The sequence below is a fragment of the Oncorhynchus masou genome, unplaced genomic scaffold, assembly GCF_036934945.1.
Source record: "Oncorhynchus masou masou isolate Uvic2021 unplaced genomic scaffold, UVic_Omas_1.1 unplaced_scaffold_4806, whole genome shotgun sequence".
NCBI classification, from domain to species: domain Eukaryota; kingdom Metazoa; phylum Chordata; class Actinopteri; order Salmoniformes; family Salmonidae; genus Oncorhynchus; species Oncorhynchus masou.
Genome location: NW_027011202.1, coordinates 330 through 17,061, shown reverse-complemented (window position 1 = coordinate 17,061; position 16,732 = coordinate 330). Strand labels below are relative to the sequence as shown.

The window sequence follows — 16,732 nt, the reverse complement described above, 5'->3', positions numbered from 1 at the left end:
AGTCAATCAGAGGGTTACTTTAACACACTGGGCTGTTGCTACAGGAGGATACTGCAGTCAATCAGAGGTTACTTTAACACACTGGGCTGTTGCTACAGGAGGATACTGCAGTCAATCAGAGGGTTACTTTAACACACTGGGCTGTTGCTACAGGAGGATACTGCAGTCAATCAGAGGGTTACTTTAACACACTGGGCTGTTGCTACAGGAGGAGAGTGCAGTCAATCAGAGGGTTAATTTAACACACTGGGCTGTTGCTACAGGAGGATACTTGGACAGATTGACTGTGTTGAATTAAATCTTAAATTCCACACTGGTAGCCCATATGTAGGCTAACTATATACTAAGCAATTATAAATGCAGCATGAAATAGAAGATCCTATAAATGTTCCATATCGGAGAATATTTTTTTTTTTTTTTTTTTTTTTTTTTTTTTTTTTTTTTTTTGTGCAGAAATTTGTTTACATCCCTCTCAGTGAGCATTTCTCCTTTGCCAAGATAATCCATCCACCTGACAGGTGTGGCATATCAAGAAGATGATTAAATGGCATGATCATTACATAAGTGCACCATGTGCTGGGGACAATAAAAGGCCACTCTAAAATGTGCAGTTTTGTTAGACAAACACAATGCCATGTCTCAAGATGATGGAGCTCGCAATTGGCACGCTGACTGCAGGAATGTCCACCAGAGCTGTTGCCAGAGAATTTAATGTTAATTTCTCTACACAAGCCTTCTCCAACGTTGTTTTGGAGAATTTGGCAGTACAATCAACCGGCCTCACAACCGCAGACCATGTGTAACACACCAGTCCAGGACCACATCTGGCTTCTTCACCTGCGGGAGTATTTCTGTCTTCAATAAAGCCTTTTTGTGGGGAAAAACTTATTCTGATTGGCTGGGCCAGGCTCCCCAGAGGGTGGGCCTATGCCTTCACAGTCCCATCCATGGCTGCTTCACTGCCCAGTCATGTGTAATCATAGATTAGGACCTAATGAATTCATTTCAATTGACTGATTGCCTTATATGAACTGTAACAAGGTAAAATGGTTGTGTTTTTAATTTTGTCCAGTATAGTTTGGTCTTGAGACAGTCACAGTACATACAGTAGGCTAGGCCTGTAGTAATAACACAGCTGACACGAGGCCTGTACTAATAACACAGCTGACACGAGGCCTGTAGTAATAACACAGCTGACACGAGGCCTGTAGTAATAACACAGCTGACACGAGGCCTGTACTAATAACACAGCTAACACGAGGCCTGTAGTAATAACACAGCTGACACGGGGGCGGCAGCGTAGCCTAGTGGTTAGAGTGTTGGACTAGTAACCGGAAGGTTGCAAGTTCAAATCCCTGAGCTGATAAGGTACAAATCTGTCGTTCTGCCCCTGAACAGGCAGTTAACCCACTGTTCCTAGCCCGTCATTGAAAATAAGAATTTTTCTTAACTGACTTGCCTAGTAAAATAAAGGTAAAATAAAAAAAATAAAAGACACGAGGCCTGTACTAATAACACGGCTGACACGAGGCCTGTACTAATAACACGGCTGACACGAGGCCTGAGTAATAACAGCTGACACGAGGCCTGTACTAATAACACGGCTGACACGAGGCCTGGAGTAATAACACAGCTGACACGAGGCCTGTAGTAATAACACGGCTGACCGCGAGGCCTGAGTATGCTGCCACGGCTGACACGAGGCCTGTAGTAATAACACGGCTGACACGAGGCCTGTAGTAATAACACGGCTGACACGAGGCCTGTAGTAAAACACGGCTGACCACGAGGCCTGTAGTAATAACACAGCTGACACGAGGCCTGGAGTAATAACACAGCTGACACGAGGCCTGTAGTAATAACACAGCTGACACGAGGCCTGTACTAGTATGGCTGATCCATTTCACGTTCCATATATATATATATTACATTTTATGAATAATGTGGTAAATTCATAGTGCTACTAAATAACTCAGCCTTCAGATTATTCCAAAAGTAAAAATAACACACCTTGGGAATCATGACTCGTAACAACAATGTTTTAGATTTGTTGAATCAATTCAACAGGAGGCTTATGTAAGTAATCTCTAAGCACGTGCTCTGCTGGCCCTAAAAGAGTTGGGCAAACAAGAGAGGAGAGGCCCTCGGTCTGTCAGCAGTTCACATGCAGCTCCACACTCACTGACAATGAGAGCCATGCATCCTGCAGGCTTAGCATGCACAGTCCCACACATCCAGCCACCCCTTACCTCCTGGCTGGCTGAGAGTGAGAACACACGGTACTAGCCATTGTTAATCCAAGCAGGCATCCATCCTGTTGGCTACAGCTGAGAGCCCCACTAGCTAAACACCCACTGCTTTATCGCATTGTACTTGTATACAAGCTGTTTAAATAGGATGTTCTGCTGATATCAACTTGCAGGGCAGAGTTCACATAGCAACAGTTCCGGGAGAGCATTAAGCACTTCATCTGTCCTACAGCTGAGCGGCACCATGGGAGAATGTGTTGTTGAGAGTTGGTGGTTTTCCATTTTAAAATTCATAATGAGTAAAACCATTTTGTCAAAAAACAGCTGCTACAGTGTGTTGTCTTGTCTGTGACTGGCAGTCCTCTACCTACAGTGTCTTGTCTGTGACTGGCAGTCCTCTACCTACAGTGTCTTGTCTGTGACTGGCAGTCCTCTACCTACAGTGTCTTGTCTGTGACTGGCAGTCCTCTACCTACAGTGTCTTGTCTGTGACTGGCAGTCCTCTACCTACAGTGTCTTGTCTGTGACTGGCAGTCCTCTACCTACAGTGTCTTGTCTGTGACTGGCAGTCCTCTACCTACAGTGTCTTGTCTGCGACTGGCAGTCCTCTACCTACAGTGTCCTGTCTGCGACTGGCAGTCCTCTACCTACAGTGTCTTGCTGTCTGTGACTGTCAGTCCTCTACCTACAATGTCTTGTCTGTGACTGTCAGTCCTCTACCTACAGTGTCTTGTCTGTGACTGTCAGTCCTCTACCTACAGTGTCTTGTCTGTGACTGTCAGTCCTCTACCTACAGTGTCTTGTCTGTGACTGCCAGTCCTCTACCTACAGTGTCTGTGACTGTCAGTCCTCTACCTATAGGTGTCTTGTCTGTGATTATCAGTCCTCTAACTACAGTGTCTGACGGGAGCCTGTTAGGACTTGATAGGCTACATCTTTAGAACTAGAGCCATGAAACATACATGAATATACTTACTGTAGGCTGTAGATTAATGTACCCACTGTAGGCTACTACTGTAGATTCATACCCACTGTAGGGGCTACCTACTGTAGATTCATGTACCCACTGTAGGCTACCTACTGTAGATTCATGTACCTACTGTAGGCTACCTACTGTAGATTCATGTACCTGCTGTAAATTCAATGCAGCAGATATGTGGATATTTAGCCTAATCTCAGCACCCAGAACCAAATCAGCTACTGGATGTTACTGTTATGGCTGTAACGAAAACCAGTGGATATGTGATGTTATACCAGAGACCAGTGGATATGTGATGTTATACCAGAGACCAGTGGATATGTGATGTTATACCAGAGACCAGTGGATATGTGATGTTATACCAGAGACCAGTGGATATGTGATGTTATACCAGAGACCAGTGGATATGTGATGTTATACCAGAGACCAGTGGATATGTGATGTTATACCAGAGACCAGTGCATATGTGATGTTATACCAGAGACCAGTGCATATGTGATGTTATACCAGAGACCAGTGCATATGTGATGTTATACAGAGACCAGTGCATATGTGATGTTATACCAGAGACCAGTGGATATGTGATGTTATACCAGAGACCAGTGGATATGTGATGTTATACCAGAGACCAGTGGATATGTGATGTTATACCAGAGACCAGTGGATATGTGATGTTATACCAGAGACCAGTGGATATGTGATGTTATACCAGAGACCAGTGGATATGTGATGTTATACCAGAGACCAGTGGATATGTGATGTTATACCAGAGACCAGTGGATATGTGATGTTATACCAGAGACCAGTGGATATGTGATGTTATACCAGAGACCAGTGGATATGTGATGTTATGCCAGAGACCAGTGGATATGTGATGTTATACCAGACCAGTGGATATGTGATGTTATACCAGAGACCAGTGGATATGTGATGTTATACCAGAGACCAGTGGATATGTGATGTTATACCAGAGACCACTGGATATGTGATGTTATACCAGAGACCAGTGGATATGTGATGTTATACCAGAGACCAGTGGATATGTGATGTTATACCAGAGACCAGTGGATATGTGATGTTATACCAGAGACCAGTGGATATGTGATGTTATACCAGAGACCAGTGCATATGTGATGTTATACCAGAGACCAGTGCATATGTGATGTTATACCAGAGACCAGTGCATATGTGATGTTATACCAGAGACCAGTGCATATGTGATGTTATACCAGAGACCATACCAGAGACCAGTGCATATGTGATGTTATACCAGAGACCAGTGGATATGTGATGTTATACCAGAGACCAGTGGATATGTGATGTTATACCAGAGACCAGTGGATATGTGATGTTATACCAGAGACCAGTGGATATGTGATGTTATACCAGAGACCAGTGGATATGTGATGTTATACCAGAGACCAGTGGATATGTGATGTTATACCAGAGACCACTGGATATGTGATGTTATACCAGAGACCAGTGGATATGTGATGTTATACCAGAGACCAGTGGATATGTGATGTTATACCAGAGACCAGTGGATATGTGATGTTATACCAGAGACCAGTGGATATGTGATGTTATACCAGAGACCAGTGGATATGTGATGTTATACCAGAGACCAGTGGATATGTGATGTTATACCAGAGACCAGTGGATATGTGATGTTATACCAGAGGCCAGTGGATATGTGATGTTATACCAGAGACCAGTGGATATGTGATGTTATACCAGAGACCAGTGGATATGTGATGTTATACCAGAGACCAGTGGATATGTGATGTTATACCAGAGACCAGTGGATATGTGATGTTATACCAGAGGCCAGTGGATATGTGATGTTATACCAGAGACCAGTGGATATGTGATGTTATACCAGAGACCAGTGGATATGTGATGTTATACCAGAGACCAGTGGATATGTGATGTTATACCAGAGACCATTGCGCCCCCGCACTGTTCTTCAACTCAAAAACCATTACCATTACACCCCGACACTGTGCCGTTACACCCCGACACTGTGCCGTTACACCCCGACACTGTGCCGTTACACCCCGACAATGTGCCGTTACACCCCCGACACTGTGCCGTTACACCCCCGACACTGTGCCGTTACACCCCCCGACACTGTGCCGCTACACCCCCGACACTGTGCCGCTACACCCCCGACACTGTGCCGTTACACCCCCGACACTGTGCCGCTACACCGCCGACACTGTGCCGTTACACCGCCGACACTGTGCCATTACACCCCCGACACTGTGCCGTTACCCCCCGACACTGTGCCGTTACACCTCCGACACTGTGCCGTTACACCTCCGACACTGTGCCGCTACACCTCCGACACTGTGCAGTTACACCCCGACACTGTGCCGTTACACCCCGACACTGTGCCGTTACACCCCGACACTGTGCCGCTACACCCCGACACTGTGCCGTTACACCCCCGACACTGTGCCGCTACACCGCCGACACTGTGCCGTTACACCGCCGACACTGTGCCGTTACACCCCGACACTGTGCCGTTACACCCCCGACACTGTGCCGTTACACCGCCGACACTGTGCCGTTACACCGCCGACACTGTGCCATTACACCCCGACACTGTGCCGTTACACCCCGACACTGTGCCGTTACACCCCCGACACTGTGCCGTTACACCTCCGACACTGTGCCGTTACACCATAGTAGTATACATTGGAGTGAAGCACAGACTGAGTTTGTTAATTTTAAACAGGCTTCCTGTTTATCACATGGGACTGTATGGGGTCGTGACCTGCCTGTACCAGCAATTCTGCTGCCCACATTCCTCACTGGAGAAATAGATGGATAGCTGACCCTGTGGACAGAAAGGTCAAGCGCTCATAACAGGCATGAGAGAACTGTCATTTTATAAAGAAGGCTATCTTCATTCCTCTATTCAGTGCAACTTCCTGTTTTGAGGAGGCACAGAGGGCTAGTTTACCATCAGCAGTTAAGCTGTATTCTTGTTCTTTCTCTTTTAGGACTATGTTGAAGATAACAACAAGAGGATTCTAATATCCCATAATTCTTTGCATAAATGAGGAAGAACTCTAGACAAAGGGACCAGTGATACTAGTTATTGCGTTGTTCTAACCTGGGTATCTTCAACCTAGATTTAGGGCCTACAAAGAGGATTATCTTCGTTCCTCTTTTCAGTGCAATGTCCTCTTTTGACGAGGCAAAAATATTGAATTAGTTTCCCCATTATCACTGCAGTTTTGTGAAGTTGTATCCTCGTTCTTCCTCATGTCCATCATATAACCCTTTACACATCCCTCTTTCCTCCAGACATATGTTCTTTCTGCACATAAAGGAGGAGCTGGACAGTGGCAGCCTGCAGATGGAGGCTGAGCAGGCCAAGGAGCTGTGTGCCCTCCTAGCCCAGGCTGAGTACGGAGACTACAACCAGAACACAGCCAAGTACTGCTCCAGCCAGATCTTCAGACAGGAGCCTGACCTGGCAACCATCAACAGGTCAGCACAGCAATGAGTAACTTGACTCCACCTGCATTCCATGTCTTACTAAGTACTTCTCTGTGCTGACTTGTAGAACTGCTATAGATACAAGATGATAAAAATATAACCTTTTGATTTGTGAAGGACATCTGAATAGCTGACTAAACCATGGTTTGGTCTTCTGTTATTGCCTTGATGTGGGAGGAGCCTAAATACTCCCAAATCAGCATATAAATGGGATTCACAACATCTGTCCCTAAAACACTAGGCTGCTGACTCAGCTAGCCCTGCAGCTATATACATTCCTAACCGGGCACTAAAGTACAGTTCTCATTCCTCATGTGTTTAGTTTAGTTTCAGTACATTTTAATTTGTAGATATTTTTTTTATATATACAGTGCCTTGCGAAAGTATTCGGCCCCCTTGAACTTTGCGACCTTTTGCCACATTTCAGGCTTCAAACATAAAGATATAAAACTGTATTTTTTGTGAAGAATCAACAACAAGTGGGACACAATCATGAAGTGGAACGACATTTATTGGATATTTCAAACTTTTTAACAAATCAAAAACTGAAAAATTGGGCGTGCAAAATTATTCAGCCCCTTTACTTTCAGTGCAGCAAACTCTCTCCAGAAGTTCAGTGAGGATCTCCTGAATGATCCAATGTTGACCTAAATGACTAATGATGATAAATACAATCCACCTGTGTGTAATCAAGTCTCCGTATAAATGCACCTGCACTGTGATAGTCTCAGAGGTCCGTTAAAAGCGCAGAGAGCATCATGAAGAACAAGGAACACACCAGTCAGGTCCGAGATACTGTTGTGAAGAAGTTTAAAGCCGGATTTGGATACATAAAGATTTCCCAAGCTTTAAACATCCCAAGGAGCACTGTGCAAGCGATAATATTGAAATGGAAGGAGTATCAGACCACTGCAAATCTACCAAGACCTGACCATCCCGCTAAACTTTCAGCTCATACAAGGAGAAGTCTGATCAGAGATGCAGCCAAGAGGCCCATGATCACTCTGGATGAACTGCAGAGATCTACAGCTGAGGTGGGAGACTCTGTCCATAGGACAACAATCAGTCGTATATTGCACAAATCTGGCCTTTATGGAAGTGGCAAGAAGAAAGCCATTTCTTAAAGATATCCATAAAAAAGTGTTGTTTAAAGTTTGTCACAAGCCACCTGGGAGACACACCAAGCATGTGGAAGAAGGTGCTCTGGTCAGATGAAACCAAAATTGAACTTTTTGGCAACAATGCAAAACGTTATGTTTGGCGTAAAAGCAACACAGCTCATCACCCTGAACACACCATACCCACTGTCAAACATGGTGGTGGCAGCATCATGGTTTGGGCCTGATTTTCTTCAGCAGGGACAGGGAAGATGGTTAAAATTGATGGGGAAGATGGATGGAGCCAAATACAGGACCATTCTGGAAGAAAACCTGATGGAGTCTGCAAAAGACCTGAGACTGGACGGAGACTTGTCTTCCAACAAGACAATGATCCAAAACATAAAGCAAAATCTACAATGGAATGGTTCAAAAATAAACATATCCAGGTGTTAGAATGGCCAAGTCAAAGTCCAGACCTGAATCCAATCGAAAATCTGTGGAAAGAACTGAAAACTGCTGTTCACAAATGCTCTCCATCCAACCTCACTGAGCTCAAGCTGTTTTGCAAGGAGGAATGTGAAAAAATGTCAGTCTCTCGATGTGCAAAACTGATAGAGACATACCCCAGCGACTTACAGCTGTAATCGCAGCAAAAGATGGCGCTACAAAGTATTAACTTAAGGGGGCTGAATAATTTTGCACGCCCAAGTTTTCAGTTTTGATTTGTTGAAAAAGTTTGAAATATCCAATAATGTCGTTCCACTTCATGATTGTGTCCCACTCGTTGTTGATTCTTCACAAAAAAATACAGTTTTATATCTTTATGTTTGAAGCCTGAAATGTGGCAAAAGGTCGCAAAGTTCAAGGGGGCCGAATACTTTCACAAGGCACTGTATATAAACAAAATTTAAACAATGGAGGACAGAAAAAAGAAACCGAGCAGGGATTATTTGGTGGCAGCATTTGAAATAGAACGTAGAAAACATGTTTCATTCTATGGGTGGGCCCCCTGGTGATTGAGCAGTATTACAACAGCAGAAAACGTAAATATTCTGTCCAATCCTGCCGTGTCCATCTGCAGCATCCAGGAGAAGCACCGTGAGCTTGAGGGTCTGAGCCAGGCGTCAGCAGAGTACCAGGCCCTCCAGCTGGTGTCCTCCCTGGAGAACTACGGGTGGAGTGGCACTGGGCCAGGGACTCGGAGGGACAGAGGCTGGCTATAGGGGTCGGCCCTGAAGGGGTATCTATCTGTCCAGGAGGACTTCACCCCCACCAACAGGTATATTCTCTACACTGACCTGACTTCACCCCCCACCAACAGGTATATTCACTACACTGACCTGACTTCACCCCACCAACAGGTATATTCACTACACTGACCTGACTTCACCCCCAACAACAGGTATATTCTACACTAACCTGACTTCAGCCCCACCAACAGGTATATTCACTACACTGACCTGACTTCACCCCCACCAACAGGTATATTCACTACACTGACCTGACTTCACCCCCACCAACAGGTATATTCACTACCTCTGACCTGACTTCACCCCCACCAACAGGTATATTCACTACACTGACCTGACTTCACCCCCACCAACAGGTATATTCACTACACTGACCTGACTTCACCCCCACCAACAGGTATATTCACTACACTAACTGACTTCACCTCCACCAACAGGGTATATTCACTACACTGACCTGACTTCACCCCAACAACAGGTATATTCACTACACTAACCTGACTTCACCCCCACCAACAGGTATATTCACTACACTAACCTGACTTCACCCCAACAACAGGTATATTCACTACACTAACCTGACTTCACCCCCACCAACAGGTATATTCACTACACTGACCTGACTTCACCCCAACAACAGGTATATTCACTACACTAACCTGACTTCACCCCCACCAACAGGTATATTCACTACACTGACCTGACTTCACCCCAACAACAGGTATATTCACTACACTAACCTGACTTCACCCCCACCAACAGGTATAATTCACTACACTAACCTGACTTCACCCCAACAACAGGTATATTCACTACACTAACCTGACTTCACCCCCACCAACAGGTATATTCACTACACTGACCTGACTTCACCCCCACCAACAGGTATATTCACCACATAACCTGACTTCACCCCCACCAACAGGTATATTCACTACACTGACCTGACTTCACCCCCACCAACCGGTATATTCACTACACTAACCACAGCTTCACCTCCACCAACAGGTATATTCACTACACTGACCTGACTTCACCCCCACCAACAGGTATATTCACTACACTAACCTGACTTCACCCCCACCAACAGGTATATTCACTACACTAACCTGACTTCACCTCCACCAACAGGTATATTCACTACACTGACCTGACTTCACCCCACCAACAGGTATATTCACTACACTGACCTGACTTCACCCCCACCAACAGGTATATTCACTACACTGACCTGACTTCACCCCCACCAACAGGTATATTCACTACACTGACCTGACTTCCCCCCACCAACAGGTATATTCACTACACTGACCTGACTTCACCCCACCAACAGGTATATTCACTACACTGACCTGACTTCACCCCCCACCAACAGGTATATTCACTACACTGACTTGACTTCACCCCCACCAACAGGTATATTCACTACACTGACTTGACTTCACCCCCACCTTGGGTATATTCACTACACTAACCTGACTTCACCCCCACCAACAGGTATATTCACTACACTAACCTGACTTCACCCCCCACCAACAGGTATATTCACTACACTAACCTGACTTCACCCCCACCAACAGGTATATTCACTACACTGACCTGACTTCACCCCAACAACAGGTACAGTGCCTTGCTTGAAAAGTATTCGGCCCCCTTGAACTTTGCAACCTTTTGCCACATTTCAGGCTTCAAACATAAAGATATAAAACTGTATTTTTTTGTGAAGAATCAACAACAAGTGGGACACAATCATGAAGTGGAGCGACATTTTATTGGATATTTCCAAACTTTTTTAGCAAATCAAAAAACGGAAAAATTGGGGCGTGCAAATTATTCAGCCCCCTTAAGTTAATACTTTGTAGTGCCACCTTTTTGCTGTGATTACAGCTGTAAGTCGCTTGGGGTATGTCTCTATCAGTTTTGCACATCGAGAGACTGAAATTCTTTCCCATTCCTCCTTGCTGAAGCAGCTCAGGCTCAGTGAGGTTGGATGGAGAGCATTTGTGAACAGCAGTTTTCAGTTCTTTCCACAGATTCTCGATTGCATTCAGGTCTGGACTTTGACTTGGCCATTCTAACACCTGGATATGTTTATTTTTGAACCATTCCATTGTAGATTTTGCTTTATGTTTCGGATCATTGTCTTGTTGGAAGAAATCTCCATCCCAGTCTCAGGTCTTTTGCAGACTCCATCAGGTTTTCTTCCAGAATGGTCCTGTATTTGGCTCCATCCAACTTCCCATCAATTTTAACCATCTTCCCTGTCCCTGCTGAAGAAAAGCAGACCCAAACCATGATGCTGCCACCACCATGTTTGACAGTGGGGATGGTGTGGTCAGGGTGACGAGCTGTGTTGCTTTTACGCCAAACATAACGTTTTGCATTGTTGCCAAAAAGTTCAATTTTGGTTTCATCTGACAGGAGCACCTTCTTCCACATGTTTGGTGTGTCTCCCAGGTGGCTTGTGGGAAACTTTAAACAACACTTTTAAGAATATCTTTAAGAAATGGCTTTCTTCTTGCCACTCTTCCATAAAGGCCAGATTTGTGCAATATCGGCTGATTGTGTCCTATGGACAGAGTCTCCCACCTCAGCTGTAGATCTCTGCAGTTCATCCAGAGTGATCATGGGCCTCTTGGCTGCATCTCTGATCAGTCTTCTCCTTGTGAGCTGAAAGTTTAGAGGGACCAGGTCTTGGTAGATTTGCAGTGGTTTGATACTCCTTCCATTTCAATATTATCGCTTGCACAGTGCTCATTGGGATGTTTAAAGCTTGGGAAATCTTTTTGTATCAGAGTGGCAGGTAGCAGAGTGGAAAATATAACTTCAGCCCGGTTATACAAACTCAAGGCAGCATGCTCCTGTTAGCGTAGACACCGTTACTATGTGATTATGTAGTTCTGTCTACAGGTCTAGACACCCGTTACTATGTGATTATGTAGTTCTGTCTATAGGTCTAGACACCGTTAATATGTGATTATGTAGTTCTGTCTACAGGTCTAGACACCGTTAATGTGATTATGTAGTTCTGTCTACAGGTCTAGACACCGTTACTATGTGATTATGTAGTTCTGTCTACAGGTCTAGACACCGTTACTATGTGATTATGTAGTTCTATCTACAGGTGTAGACACACAAGGCAATGTTCTCCTGTTGGACATTTAATATGAAGTTATATAGAGCCTACAATGACTCTCTGTCCTCTGTTCTAGGATCATTTATCCCATCATCCAGATGGCCACCCAGTCAGGGAAGAATGTGTGCATGACCATCACTAAGGACAGTGGTGAGGATGTGGCCCTGCTGTTTAAGATGACAAGCACCAGAGCTGCCAGCGGCCTGTACCGGGCCATCACAGAGACCCACGCCTTCTACAGGTCAGTAACCATGTAGCATGTAGCATGGCTCCACATACCAACAACATGCCTTCTACAGGTCAGCAACCATGTAGCATGTAGCATGGCTCACATACCAACAACATGCCTTCTACAGGTCAGCAACCTTGTAGCATGGTTTACATACCAACAACATGCCTTCTACAGGTCAGCAACCATGTAGCATGGTTTACATACCAACAACATGCCTTCTACAGGTCAGCAACCATGTAGCATGGTTTACATACCAACAACATGCCTTCTACAGGTCAGCAACCATGTAGCATGGCTCACATACCAACAACATGCCTTCTACAGGTCAGCAACCATGTAGCATGGCTCACATACCAACAACATGCCTTCTACAGGTCAGCAACCATGTAGCATGGCTCACATACCAACAACATGCCTTCTACAGGTCAGCAACCATGTAGCATGGTTTACATACCAACAACATGCCTTCTACAGGTCAGCAACCATGTAGCATGGTTTACATACCAACAACATGCCTTCTACAGGTCAGCAACCATGTAGCATGGCTCACATACCAACAACATGCCTTCTACAGGTCAGCAACCATGTAGCATGTAGCATGGCTCACATACCAACAACATGCCTTCTACAGGTCAGCAACCATGTAGCATGTAGCATGGCTCACATACCAACAACATGCCTTCTACAGGTCAGCAACCATGTAGCATGGCTCACATACCAACAACATGCCTTCTACAGGTCAGCAACCATGTAGCATGGCTCACATACCAACAACATGCCTTCTACAGGTCAGTAACCATGTAGCATGGCTCACATACCAACAACATGCCTTCTACAGGTCAGCAACCATGTAGCATGGCTCACATACCAACAACATGCCTTCTACAGGTCAGCAACCATGTAGCATGGTTTACATACCAACAACATGCCTTCTACAGGTCAGCAACCATGTAGTATGTAGCATGGTTTACATACCAACAACACGCCTTCTACAGGTCAGCAACCATGTAGCATGGTTTACATACCAACAACATGCCTTCTACAGGTCAGCAACCATGTAGCATGGTTTACATACCAACAACACGCCTTCTACAGGTCAGTAACCATGTAGCATGGCTCACATACCAACAACATGCCTTCTACAGGTCAACAACCATGTAGCATGGTTTACATACCAACCTTACGCCTTCTACAGGTCAGAAACCATGTAGCATGGTTTACATACCAACAACAAGCCTTTTACAGGTCAGCAACCATGTAGCATGGTTTACATACCAACAACACACCTTATACAGGTCGTGACCATGTAGCATGTAGCATAGCTCACATACCAACAACATGCCTTCTACAGGTCAGCAACCATGTAGCATGGCTCACATACCAACAACATGCCTTCTACAGGTCAGCAACCATGTAGCATGGCTCACATACCAACCACATGCCTTCTACAGGTCAGCAACCATGTAGCATGGCTCAACATACCAACAACATGCCTTCTTACAGGTCAGCAACCATGTAGCATGGCTCACATACTCAACAACATGCCTTCTAGTCAGTAACCATGTAGCATGGCTCACATACCAACAACATGCCTTCTACAGGTCAGCAACCATGTAGCATGGTTTACATACCAACAACACACCTTCTACAGGTCAGCAACCATGTAGCATGTAGCATGGCTCACATACCAACAACATGCCTTCTACAGGTCAGCAACCAGGTAGCATGGCTCACATACCAACAACATGCCTTCTACAGGTCAGCAACCATGTAGCATGGCTCACATACCAACAACATGCCTTCTACAGGTCAGCAACCATGTAGCATGGCTCACATACCAACAACACGCCTTTTACAGGTCAGCAACCATGTAGCATGTAGCATGGTTTACATACCAACAACACGCCTTCTACAGGTCAGCAACCATGTAGCATGGCTCACATACCAACAACATGCCTTCTACAGGTCAGCAACCATGTAGCATGGCTCACATACCAACAACATGCCTTCTACAGGTCAGCAACCATGTAGCATGGCTCACATACCAACAACATGCCTTCTACAGGTCAGCAACCATGTAGCATGGTTTACATACCAACAACATGCCTTCTACAGGTCAGCAACCATGTAGCATGGCTCACATACCAACAACATGCCTTCTACAGGTCAGCAACCATGTAGCATGGCTCACATACCAACAACATGCCTTCTACAGGTCAGCAACCATGTAGCATGGCTCACATACCAACAACATGCCTTCTACAGGTCAGCAACCATGTAGCATGGCTCACATACCAACAACATGCCTTCTACAGGTCAGCAACCATGTAGCATTGCTCACATACCAACAACATGCCTTCTACAGGCCAGCAACCATGTAGCATGGCTCACATACCAACAACATGCCTTCTACAGGTCAGCAACCATGTAGCATGGCTCACATACCAACAACATGCCTTCTACAGGTCAGCAACCATGTAGCATGTAGCATGGCTTACACACCAACAACATGCTCACACAGGGTGACATTTTCCTCTTGTAAAAACATCTCTGCTGTGAACCAATGTAGAGTAAGACATGTTTAATATGCAGCACAGTATATGCTAGCACAGTATATGCTGTACATTTTCTGATAATTTCCATGAGTTGCTGCTAAGTTTAGTTTTAGTGTACATGTGGAGTCACTCCAGTTTCATAGTGTAATAACATTTTATAATATTGATTTGAGTGTTTTTGGTCAATAACTGTAATCTTACTTGTCCTTCAGGTGTGACACGGTGACGAACGACGTGATGATGCAGTACAGCCGTGACTTCAAGGGTCACCTGGCGTCTCTCTTCCTCAACGAGCACATCGACCTGGGCAAGAAGTATGTCTTCGACATCCGACGCACCTCCAAGGAGGTCTACGACCACTGCCGCAGGGCGCTCTACAACGCCGGCATGGCAGGGGACTGTGTGTCCGGCAGGCAGAGCCCGTCGCGGTCCCCTGGGGTGGGGGAAGGAGGCTGTGAGGGGTGCCAGAGGAGCCGGGTTCTGGAGGAGAAGCTGCAGCAGCTCCAGGATGCTCTGCTGTGTATGCTGTGCTGTGAAGAGGAGATGGACGCTGCCTTCTGCCCCTGTGGACACATGGTGTGCTGCCACAACTGTGCCGTCCAGCTAGAGGTATCCATAATGCCATGGTTTAAAATAAGTATATATATACATACTCACTCACTCACTACCAGTTTAGACACACCTACTCATTCAAGGGTTTTTCTTTATTTTTACTATTTTCTACATTTCTACCTAAGAGCGAAGCCATCAAAACTATGAAATAACACATATGGAATCATGGAGTAACCAAAAAATATTAAACTAATAAAAATATTTTATTCTTCAAATAGCCATCCTTTGCCTTGATGACAGCTTTGCACACTCTTGGTATTCTCTCAACCAGTTTAACCTGGAATGATTTTCCAACAGTCTTGAAGGAGTTCCCACATAAGCTGAGCACTGCTTTCCTTTTACTCCGCGGTCTAACTCATCCCAAACCATCTCAATTTAGTTGAGGTCGTGTGATTGTGGAGGCCAGGTCAACTGATGCAGCACTCCATCACTCTCCTTCTTGATCAAATAGCCCTTACACAGCCTGGAGGTGTGTTGGGTCGTTGTTCTGTTGGAAAAACAAATGATAGTCCCATTAAACGGAAGCCAGAAGGGAAGGCGTAACGCTACAGAATGCTGTGGTAGCCATGCTGGTTAAGTGTGCCTTGATTTCTAAATACATCACCGACAGTGTCACCAGCAAAACACCATAACAAGACCTCCTCCGTGCTTCACGGTGGGAACCACACATGCGGAGATCATCCGTTCACCTACTCTGCGTCTCACACAGAGACACGGCGGTTGGAACCAAAAATCTCCGATTTGGACTGCAGCATCTGCAGAATTTCCCCTCCACGACCCCACACATGACGCAAGTTCACAGACAAAATTTAAACAATTTCAGTCCAAATAAACATTTCTTAAAAGCATTGTTAACTAATGGGGAATGCAGTCAGAGACTATAAAGGTGCTGCAGATGACAGTCCCCCCAGCTCTCTCTTTGCTGAAGCCACGAGTGCACGTTTCAGTGCCCAACAGGTCGTAGATCAGATTTTATCAGATGTCCAGGAGGAACTAGAGAACAATGATTTAGAAGAGGAGCAGGAATCTGAAGAAGAAGATGGGGAAGAATACAACCCAGAGCCACAATGTATCATCTTCAGATGAAGAAGAGAACCCCCCAGCTGAAA

The 16,732-nt window shown here is 45.3% G+C and overlaps 1 pseudogene; it reads left to right on the top strand.

Annotated features, from left to right (window-relative positions):
- Positions 1-6,367: 6,367 nt before the first annotated feature.
- Positions 6,368-15,681, top strand: LOC135535330 (E3 ubiquitin-protein ligase MYLIP-A-like; annotated as a pseudogene).
- The last annotated feature ends 1,051 nt before the right edge of the window (positions 15,682-16,732 follow it).